The sequence below is a fragment of the Mus caroli genome, chromosome X (assembly GCF_900094665.2).
Source record: "Mus caroli chromosome X, CAROLI_EIJ_v1.1, whole genome shotgun sequence".
Classification (NCBI taxonomy): Eukaryota; Metazoa; Chordata; class Mammalia; order Rodentia; family Muridae; genus Mus; species Mus caroli.
Window position 1 is genome coordinate 75,167,232 of NC_034589.1, and position 11,463 is coordinate 75,178,694.

An 11,463-nucleotide genomic window follows, 5' to 3' on the forward strand; every position below is an offset into this window, starting at 1 on the left:
TCTCAAGCTGAACAAGTCATTGTCTGGCTATTCTCTCAATTTCTGTTCAAGATGTACCCCTGCACATCTCATAGGCAGTACAAACTGTAGGTCAATGGTTTGTAGCTAGGTTCTCCAATGGTAGAGAAGCACTGAAATGAATGTTCAACATCCTTAGTCATCAGGGAAATGCAAATGAAAACGACTTTGAGATTCCACCTCGCATCAGTCAGAATGGCTAAGATCAAAAACTCAGGTGACAGCAGATGCTGGCAAGGATGTGGAGAAAGAGGAACACTCCTCCATTGCTGGTGGGATTGCAAGCTTGTACAACCACGCTGGAAATCAGTCTGGTGGTTTCTCAGAAAATCGGACATAGTACCACCTGAGGACCCAGCTATACTGCTCCTGGGCATACACCCAAAAGATGCTACATCATATAACAAGTACACATGTTCCACTATGTTCATAACAGCCTTATTCATAATAGCCAGAAGTTGTAAACAACCCAGGTGTCCCTCAACAGAGGAATGGATACAGAGAATGTGGTAGATTTATGCAATGGAGTACTACTCAGCAATTAAAAACAATTACTTCATGAAATTTGCAGGCAAATGGATGGAACTAGAAAATATCATCCTGAATGAGGTAACCCAGTGACAAAAGAATACACATGGTATATATTCACTGATAAGTGGATATTAGGCAAAAAGCTCAGAATACCCACAATAAAATTCACAGACCATATGAAGCTCAAGAAGAAGGAAGAGCAAAGTGTGGATGCTTCAGTCCTTCTTAGAAGGGGGGAACAAAATACTCACAGGAGGTAGAGGGTCGGAGGGACTTGGGAGGAAGATAGGAGAGAGAGGGGAATAAAGGTATGTGTGTATGTGGATCAGAATCCAGTGTAGGAGGAGATGGGGGTGATATACAGAGGTTCAGGAAATTGAACAGAGGTGTTTAGCAATGAGGGATGTGGAACTGGGGGTGGCCATCAGAAATTCCCAGATGCCAGGAAATCAAGAGGCTCCCAGGACCCAGCAGGGATGACATTAGCTGAAATACCCAACAAGGGGAGGGAGAACCTAACCTGTAGAGACCATATCCAAAGGTTAGGCAAGGAACCCTTGTTGTGGGATGGGGCCACCCACCCATCTCCAAAATTTTAACCCAGAATGCTCCAGTCTAAAGGAAATAAAGGGACAAAGACTGGAACAGAGACGGAAGAAAAGGCTGTACAGAGACTGCCCCACCTGGGAAGCCACCAAACCCAGACACTATTGCTGATGCCAGGAAGTACTTGCTGAGAGGAGCCTGATATAGCTGTCTCCTGAGAGGCTCTGCCAGAGCCTGACAAATACAGAGGCGGATGCTTGCAGCCAACCACCAGAATGAGCAGTGGGTCCCCAATGGAAGAGTTAGAGAAAGGACTGGAGGAGCTGAAGGGGCTTGCAACCCCGTAGGAAGAACAACAATATCAACCAACCTGATCCCCCAGAGCTCCCAGGGACTAAACCACCAACCAAAGAGGACCAGCCCCAGCTACATACGTAGCTGAGGATGGCTTTATCTGGCATTAATGGGAGGGGAGGCCCTTGTTCCTGTGAAGGCTCGATGCCCCAGTGTAGGGGAATGCTAGGGTGGTGAGGTGGGAGTGTGTGTGGGAGCACCCCAATAGAAGCAGGGGGAGGGGGTGGTATAGGGAGTTTGCCAAGGGGAAACCAGGAAAGCAGATAACAGTTGAAATGTAAATAAATAAAATATCCAATAAATGTTTTTTTTTTTAAAAATTCATGCAATACAACAATGCATAATCTCTAAACAATTCAAGATAAGCATGTGTATAAATGTTCCATCTTCAAAAATGAACCTTGTTAATGATTATTAAAGGTGTTAATCATGTTCTGGTGAATTAAACAGACTCTCTCTTTCAAAAGAAATTGTAGGTCAAAGGTTTTGTGCTGGCTACGTTAGTGTCCCAGTCCCTCTATTTGGAAGTCTTGTCTGTTACAGGCTCCATATCCCCTATATGTAGGAGTCTCCTGGGACTTTCCACTGTCCTAGGATTCTAGCTCATCCAAGAGATACCCCTGCCCCCCAATTCTAATTGTCTTTTTCCCTGTCTTCTCCTGGCACCTGATCCCTCCTGTTCCCATTTTCAACCCTACCTCCATTAGGTTCCATCCCCCGTCCAACCACACTGCTATTCTATTTCTGATTTTTTTTAATTAGATATTTTCTTTATTTACATTTCAAATGCTATCCCTTTTCCTAGTTTCCTCTCCGAAAGTCCCCTATACCCTCCCCCGCCCTGCTCCCTAACCCACCCACTTCCGCTGCTTCCTGGCCCTGGCATTCCCCTGTACTGGGGCATATGATCTTTGCAATACCAAGGGCATCTCCTCCCATTGATGGCTGACTAGGCCATCCAATGCTACATATGCAGCGAGAGACACGAGCTCATACAAGTCTCCACTTTTGAGCCTTCTTTGTTAGTTTTCTTTAGTATGTGGATAGTATCACAACGATTATCCTTACTTTATGATTAATATCCACTTATAAACGAGGACATACCGTGTTTGTCTTTCTGGGTCTGTGCGGGCTTCTTCCTTGTTCAAACCAGAGTTCGTGCTGTATCTGAGTTGAGAGCGGTAGGGCCAGCCTGGGTCTGCTTTTCCCCTCAGGGTACACAGGCACCTTTGCACACGGGCCTGGACTGGAAGGAATGACGCTTAGCTGGGCGGGTGTGTTAGACAGGATCTTGGTCTGTGTGACTTCAGGATAAACAGCCTTCTATGGAGATCCTACAGCTCTCCTACTGGGGGAGGTCAACAAGGGCAAAATAAACCTTGGGTTTGGGGATGAGTGTATATCATTGGCTGGAGATGACGTGCTGGGAATGCTTTATTTGCATGAAGAGGAATTCCAGGCGCTTGCTGGGCGTGTCCTTTCAGGAATAGAGGAAGTTTAACCTGAAACCTGGATACTAGACTCTGAAGACCGCCTAAGGGTGGTGGGGGTTGTAAGGCTTATTGTGCTGAGACAGGCAGGTTCCTCGGAGCAAGGAGGAAAAAGTCCTAGTTTCTGTTGGTCTCAGGACAAGATTTTCAGAGTTTGGCCATGTTCAAGCTCACTCTTGCTCCTGACTGGCTCCCTGAGTTGCATGGCTTTCTGTCCCCACAGGTCTGGCTTACTTCACTTAGAATTATCTTTCCTAGTTTCATCCATTTACCTGCAAATTTCACTGTGTCATTATTTTTAATAGCTGGATAATACTCCATTGTGTAAATAAATGTGCCATATTTGATTTATCCATTCTTTAGTGCATCCATTTTGAAGTGCATCTACCTTGTTTCCAGTTTCTGGCTATTATGAATAAAGCTGCTATGAACATAGTTAAGCAAGTGTCTTTGTGGTGTGGTGGAGCATTGTTTGGGTATATGCCCATAAGTGGTATAGCTCAGGACACACATTTATATTAATTCCTCATTCACAAGACTTAGGTAATACCAGGAAAGTGGATGTGGAAAGAATGAGACAAAGAATGGGAAGAAGTGCTATGAAATACTATCTTATGGATATCTTCATTATGATTTCACTGCATTTATGGTTATCTGCACAAGAACCTACACAAGATCAAGCCAGCTAAATCCATAGCATAGGTGAAGGTATATGATCTCCAGGCCCGATCCTTTATTGATGAGATTTTGGTAGTATATTGGGTAGGAAAAAACAATTCTTTATTGAGGATATGCCACCTGAGAAGTTTCCCGTGCTACAGTAGAGACCTCATAATGATGATGATGATGATGATGATGATGAAGAAGAGGAAGAAGAAGAAGAAGAAGAAGAAGAAGAAGAAGAAGAAGAAGAAGAAGAAGAAGAAGAAGAAGAAGAAGAAGAAGAAGAAGAAGAAGACCACCCATGGAAGAAGACATAGTTTGGAAAAGAGACTGAAGGAATGACCATCCAGAAACTACCCCACCTGGGTATTCATCCCATAAACAACCACCAAACCCAGACACTATTGCAGATACCAGCAAGAACTTGCTGACAGGAGCCTGATATAGCTGTTTCTTGAGAGGCTCTGCCAGTGCCTGGCAAATACAGAAGTGGATGGTCACAGTCATCCACTGGACAAAGCACAGGGTCTCCAATGATGGAGCTAGAGAAAGGACCCAAGGAGCTGAAGGGGTTTGCAGACCCCTAGGAAGAACAACAATATGAACTAATCAGTACCCCCAGAGCTCCCTGGGACTAAACCACCAATCAAAGAAAACACATGGTGGGACTTGTGTCTGTGTCTCTAGCTGCATATGTAGCAGAGGATGGCCTAGTAGGTCATCAATGGGAGGAGAGGCCCTTGGTCCTGTGAAGGTTCTATGCCCCAGTATAGGGTAATTCCATGGCCAGGATGCAGGAGTGGGTGGGTTGGGGAGCAGAGGGGAGGGGGAAGGGGATAGGGGATTTTTGGAAAGGACACTATGAAAGGGTTTATATTTATTTACATTTGACATGTAAATAAAGAAAATATCTAATTAAAAAATGAAGTTTAGAATGTAATGACAGGGACATATGGAAGGGATGAAAAGGGGAAATTGGGGATACACATTGCATTTTATTATATAGATATACAAAATACTCAAAAATAAGAGATAACAGCTACACAGGTTTCTTTTCCATTAGTTAGTAAAGCATAGGTATCAAGAGAAAATTAAGTATTATTAATTTATTGGGTAAGTATACATGAATGTATCATGGCATGCATGTGGAGGTCAGAAGTAAACTTTCTTTCCACCATGTGGTTCTTAGGCATTCAACTCAATGTATCTGGCTTAATAGCAAGTGACTTTATCGACTAAACCTTTTGACAGTCCTAATTGCTGATTAATTAGAATATCATGCTACTCCAGAGCATCATTATCAAAATATGCCAATAGATCGATATACAAATAAATTGTATATTAAACATGTTTCTCGTTGCGATGAGAAAATACCCAACAGAAATCATTTATGAAAGAAAAGTTTGTATGGCTGCAGAAGATCCATACAATTTCAGATGATTTTAGTTCCTTAAGTTAGAGAATGTGGTGGAGCCATTTCATCAATTTTGAAGAAGCAGGTGGCACTGATCAGAAAAAATAGGGAACCACAGTTTGTAACAGACCAAAGCAAAGCTTTCAAAGGTCTGTCCCTACTAATCTATTTCTCCCAGCCAGGCCTTACCACCTAAAGAATCCACAATCTTAGTCCCATGAGCCAGGCATGAGTATTTAAAACAGGAACATGAGTAGAATAGTTCAGTTCAAAGTATAACTCTAATTTTTCTATCTCCTGTAAGTTTTGCCTCCTGTACAAATACTGAAATGTCATATTATCTTCTCTATGACATTACATTAAGATGTACATCAAATCTAAAAATAAATGTCAAAGTGTGTTTTATATTATGGAAAATGTCATCCATACTGACAACCAGAAAGCTTATGAATAGAAGAACAAAATAATCAACATAGTAGTATATATTACTTTCTAAATAAGTTATGCTATCCATAAAATCAAAGAGAAAATTAATTTTTGTGAGAGAAAAAAATCCTTTAGTTGGGAATAAACAATAGCATTGCAGTAAGGAAAATCTAATATATCTGTAATGAAATAATATTTGGTTTTGCTTTTCAGAGATTATATCAAGCAAACAGTACCTCAAAGACCAACTACCAATTGAAAGCTTGTTGTGCAAACTGATGAGCAATCTTATAGGAAGAATAATTTGCCTAATTGATTAGTTCTGAATATTATATCACCTTTAAAGTAGGTAGATGTTCTAACTTTTTTCAATATGTAATCAATATAGCTATGAAAGTCTCTTTTTAGTTTTCAAGAGAAAAATGTGAAAATCACAAACTTATGGAAAAGAAGTTTCCAAAAGCTGAAATTCTAGAAATATTGTTGGGAGAAATACTTATGTAGTTCTAAATAAAGACCATCTGATTTTGATTCAGTGGATTGGGGTTATAATTGCTAGAACGTTTGGATTTCTATGCATTCTTTAAAAGTACAATCATGAAATTTGCATGCAAGTAGACGTATCTATAAAATACCTGAGTGAGCTAACCTAGACCCGGAAATACAAACAAGGCATGTACTTACTTTTAAGTGGACATTAGCCATAAAGTACAAGATAAACCATGCTACAATCCACAGATCTAAAGAGGATAAATGATGAAGAGGGCCCAAGGGGGGGATGCTTGACTTTCACTTAGGAAAAATAAAATAGATATCAGAAATGGATGGAGGGAAGAAATTGGGTGGGAGCAGGTAGGAAGGGAAATGAGGCAGGATCAGATGTGGAGAGAGTGGCAGAGGTTGGGGGTTAGAAGGCTAGGAAAAAGAATGGAAATCAGCTAGAGACCATGGATGGGGTAGGCACCAGGGAGTCTATGCAGGTGACCCTAGCTGAGACTCCTAACAGCAGGGAATATGGAACCTGAAATGGCTACCTCCAGTAGCCAAGAAGGACTTACAGTGAAGGGAGGGGGACACCAACCCACCTACAAAGTCTTTGCCTACAAGATGTGCAGGGATAAAAATGGAGCAGAGATTGAGGGAATGGCCAGCCAATGACTTGCCCACCTCCAGACCCATCCCAAGGGAAAGAGATCCAAACCCTAACAGTATTACTTGAAGACAGAAAAGCCTAGCATAACTGTCTCCTGAGAAGCTTCATCCAGCAGCAGATAGAAACAGATGCAGAGATGAACAGCAAAACAATAGAAGACAATAGGCAGAGCTCAGGGAGTCTTGTGGAAGAGTAGGGGGGAAGGACTCAGGAGCTGGTGGGGTCGTGGACACCACAAGAAGACCTACAGAGCAAACTAACCTGGGACTATTGTGGCTCACAGAGACTGAACCACCAACCAAAGAGCATCCATGGGCTGGACCTTGGCCCCCTACACATATGTAGCAGAGATGCAGTTGGCCTTTATGTGAGTCCTCCAACAACTGCAGCAGGAGATCTCTGACTCTATTCCCTGCCTATGGTTTCCTTTTCCCTAGCTGGGCTGCCTTGCCTCACCTCAGTGAGAGAGGATGTGCTTAGTTGACCCCACTGCAAATAGATGTGCCTGGTTAGGTTCTCTGAGAAGAAGGAGAGGGAGGAATAGGAGGAGCGAGGTATGAGAGCAGGACTGGGAGGAAAGACGAGAACAATGTTTTGATCAGGCTGTAAAGTTAATGAAAAATTATTGAAAAAAATAAATATCCATGATTTTTTAAAAAGTTAAAAGTAGAATACCTGGGAATTTGGTGTAATAATACCACTAGCGATTTTCTTGTTTTTGAAGACTGTTCTTGTCATTGCTTTTCTTTTGTATTTCCGTATGATTTTTTCCATTTTTTAAATTATTTTCTTAATTATTCACATGACAAACGTCCCACTTCCTGCTTCCCCCTCCACAAGTCCTCCACCACTTCCTGTCTTCCCTTTGATTTTGACAGGGTGCTTCCCCCATCCACCTACCCACCTACTCCAACCTCACCCAGCTAGTATACCCCTTCCCTGAGGCAACAAGTTTTCACAGGATTAAGCATATCCTCTCCCACTGAGGCCAGAAAATGCAGTCCTCTTGTACATACGTAGCAGGGATCATAGACCATTCCATGTATGCTCTTTGGTAGGTGGCTTAGTCTCTGGGAGCGCAGAGTAGTATGGGGGAACTCTGAGGGGTCCAGGTTAGTTGATATTGTTGTTCTTCCTATGGGGTAGCAATCTCCTTCAGCTCTTTCAGTCCTTTCCCTAACTCTTCCATAGGGGTCCCCAACCTTAGTCCAGTGGTTGGCTGTAAGTATCTGAATTTGTCTCAGTCAACTGCCAGAAAAGCCTGTCAGAGGATGGCCATGCTAAGCTCCTATCTGTAAGTACAACACTGCATCAGTAATATGGTCTGGGTTTGGTGTTTGTACATGGGATGGATCTCAACTTGGGACAGCCTTTGGATGGCCTTTCCTTTGGTCACAGCTCCATTTTAGTCCCTGCATTTCCTTTAGACAGGAACAATTCTGGGTAAAAATTTTGAAGATGGGTATGTGTCCTCATGCCTCACATGGGGGCCATGTCTATCTGCTGGAGTTGGTTTCCTTTGGATTCACCTTCCCACTGTTGGACATTTGGGCTAAGTTCATCCCCATTGGGTCCTGGGAGCCTCTCACATCCCAGCTCTTTGGGACTTTCTAGAGGTTTCCTCCACCCCTCCCACCCCACACTGCTGTACATTTCCATTATTCTCCTGGCTCTCTGAGCTTCTCTCCTGTTTCCCTTCATACCTGATCCTGCCCCCCATTTCCCCCCCCTTCCCTTTCTCATCCAGGTTCCTCCATCTCTCTGCCTCCTGTTGACTATTTTGTTTCCCCTCATAAGTGGGATTGAACCATCCATATTTGGGCCATCCTTCTTGTTTAGCTTCATATAGTCTGTGAGTTATATTATGGGTATTCTGAACTTTTCTGCTAATATGCACTTATCAGTGAGTACATACCATGTATGTCCTTCTGGGTCTTGATTACCTTACTCAGGATGATATTGTCAAGTTCCATTAATTTTCCTGTGAATTTTATGAAGTCATTGTTTTTAATAGCTGAGTAGTACTCCATTCTGTAGATGTACCACATTTTCTGTATCCATTCAGTTGAGGGACATCTGGGTTGCTTCCAGCTTTTGGTTATTACAAATAAGTTTGCTATGAACATAGTGGAGTACATGCCCTTGTGATATGCTGGAGCATCTTTTGGGTCTATGCCCAGGAGTGGTATACCTGGATCTTCGGGTAAAACTATTTCCAATCTTCTGAGAAACTGGCAAATTGATTTCCAAAGTGGTTGTAACAATTTGCAATCCCACCAGCATTGAGGGAGTGTTCCTCTTTCTCCACATAGGCTGTCACTTGAGTTTTGATCTTAGCTATTCTGATTGGTATACTCTACACAAAATTTATTATTGTGTTTTTCAGTTTTTTGAAGAATTTTATTGATGGGGGCTACTTTGAATCTGTAGACTGCTCTTAGTTGGATGGATATTTTTTTATAATATCATACAAAGCCATGATCATGGAAGATATTTACATTTTTTGTTATCTTCTTCATTTTTTTTTTAGTGTTAAAGTTAAAGAATTCTTAGTTAAATAACCAACTAAGCAGGGCTCATAGGGGCTCACAGGGACTTAAGTGGTAATCACTGAGCCTGTATGAGTCTGTGCTAGTTCCTCTGCAAATATGATATAGTTGTTAGCTGAGTGTTTTTGTGAGCCTCTTAACAGTGGGAGTAGGTGTCTCTGACTCTTTTGCCTTCTCTTGGGACCCTTTTCCCTTCTAACATTTTGCCTTCTCCAGACTTGATATGATGGTTTGTGTCTAGTCATATTGCATCTTATTATGTCCTATTCTATTGATAATCTTGGTTAGCCTGTTCTTTTTCTGAAGGGAAACAGAACACTGAATCTTGTGAAGAGGATAATTGAGCGAGTTTTCATTATACAGATGTTTCAGTTCCTCATTTAGGTTTATTCAAAGACATTTTAATTTTTTGATTCTATTTTGAATGTGACTGCTTTCCTGATTTCTTAGTCCGAATGTTAGTCATTTGTATATATGAAAGCTACTCATATGTATATGTTAATTTTGTATCCTGCTACTTTCCTTAATGTACTTATCAGGTACATGAACTTTTTAGTGAAATCTTTAGTTTGTTTTTGCTTGCTGTTTTATGTGTATATGTATGTATTTTACTTACTCTTATCTCATACAATACATCATAAATTTCCTCTCCCTGACCTCTCCCAGTTCCCTCCCTCAGCTACCCTCTTCCCCAGATCCATGTACCTATGTCCAATAATGTAAGAACTTACTGTTATGAATTTCCTTTTAGCACAGCTTTCATTGTGTCCCATATGTATGTGTATGTTGTGCATTCATTTTCATTGCATCTTTAATTTCTTTACTTCTGCCTCTACCCAGTGGTCATTCTGTAGAGAGTTATTCAGGTTTTATGAGTTTGTAGGCTTTCTATTATTGAAATCCACCTGTAATCTATGGTGGTTTGATATGATGTAGGGTAGGGTGATGTGATGGTTTGTATATTCTTGGGTCAGGGAGTGGCACCATTTGGAGGTGTGACCTGGTTGGAGTAGGTGTGTCACAGTGGATGTGAGCTTAAGACCCTCACCCTAGTTTCCTGGAAGTCAGTCTTCCACTAGCAGCCTTTGGGTAAAGATGTAGAACTCTCAGCTCTGCCTGTGCCATGCCTGCCTGGATGCTGCCATGCTCCAAACTTGATGATAATGGAATGAACCTCTGAATCTGTAAGCCAGCCCCAATTAAATGTTGTTTTTTATAAGACTTGCCTTGGTCATGGTGTCTGTTCACAGCAGTAAAATCCTAACTAAGACAGGTAATATTTCAATTTTCTTGTACCTATTGAGACTTGCTTTGTGACTGAGTATGTGGTCAATTATGGAGAAAGTTCTAAGAGATGCTTATAAGAAAATATACTCTTTTATATTTGAGAGAAATGCTCTGTAGATATCTGTTAGGTACATTTGGTTCATAATGTGTATTACCTCTAGTATTTATCTGTTTAGTTTTGTTTGTATAACCTGTCCAACGGTGAAAGTCAAGTAATTAAGTCTCCCACTCTTGATTCTCCAATATATAATCTATGCTATAATAGTGTTTCTTTTACAAATATGGATGAACTTGTGCTTAGAGAATAGATAATAAGAACTGAAATGTCATCTTGGTGTTTTTTTTTTCTTTAATGATATGAAATATCCTCCCCTGTCTCTTTTGATTAATTTTGGTTTGAAGTCTATTTTAGATATTAGAATTGCTCTACCAACTTAGCTTCTTTCTTAGGTCCAATTTCTTGGAAAATCTTTTACCAACCCTTTACTATAAGTTACAGTCTTTGATGTTCTACAGCTTAGCTTCTTTCTTAGGTCCAATTTCTTGGAAAATCTTTTACCAACCCTTTACTATAAGTTACAGTCTTTGATGTTATGGTTTGTTCCTTCTATGCAGCAGAAGAATAGATCCTGTTTTCACATCCATTACATAAGTCTGTGTTCTTGTTGCTATGTTGATACCATTGGTATTGAAAGATATCAATGAACAACAATTGTTAATTCTTGTATTTTTGTTGTTGTTGTTGTTGTTGTCATCGTCTTGTTTTGGAGATGATAGTGGTGTGGTGATTGAGATGTGGGCAGTATTGGTATTTTTGTGTGTGTGTATGCGTGAGACTATGTGTGTATCTTTCCCATGTTTGATTTTACTGATATAAGAATATTTATTTCCTGCATTTTTACTGATGGAGTTAACTTCCTTGGATTGGAGTACTCTTTTTTTTTTAATTTTTAATATTTTTATTACATATTTTCCTCAATTACATTTCCAATGCTATCCCAAAAGTCCCCCATAGCGCCCCCCACTTCCCTA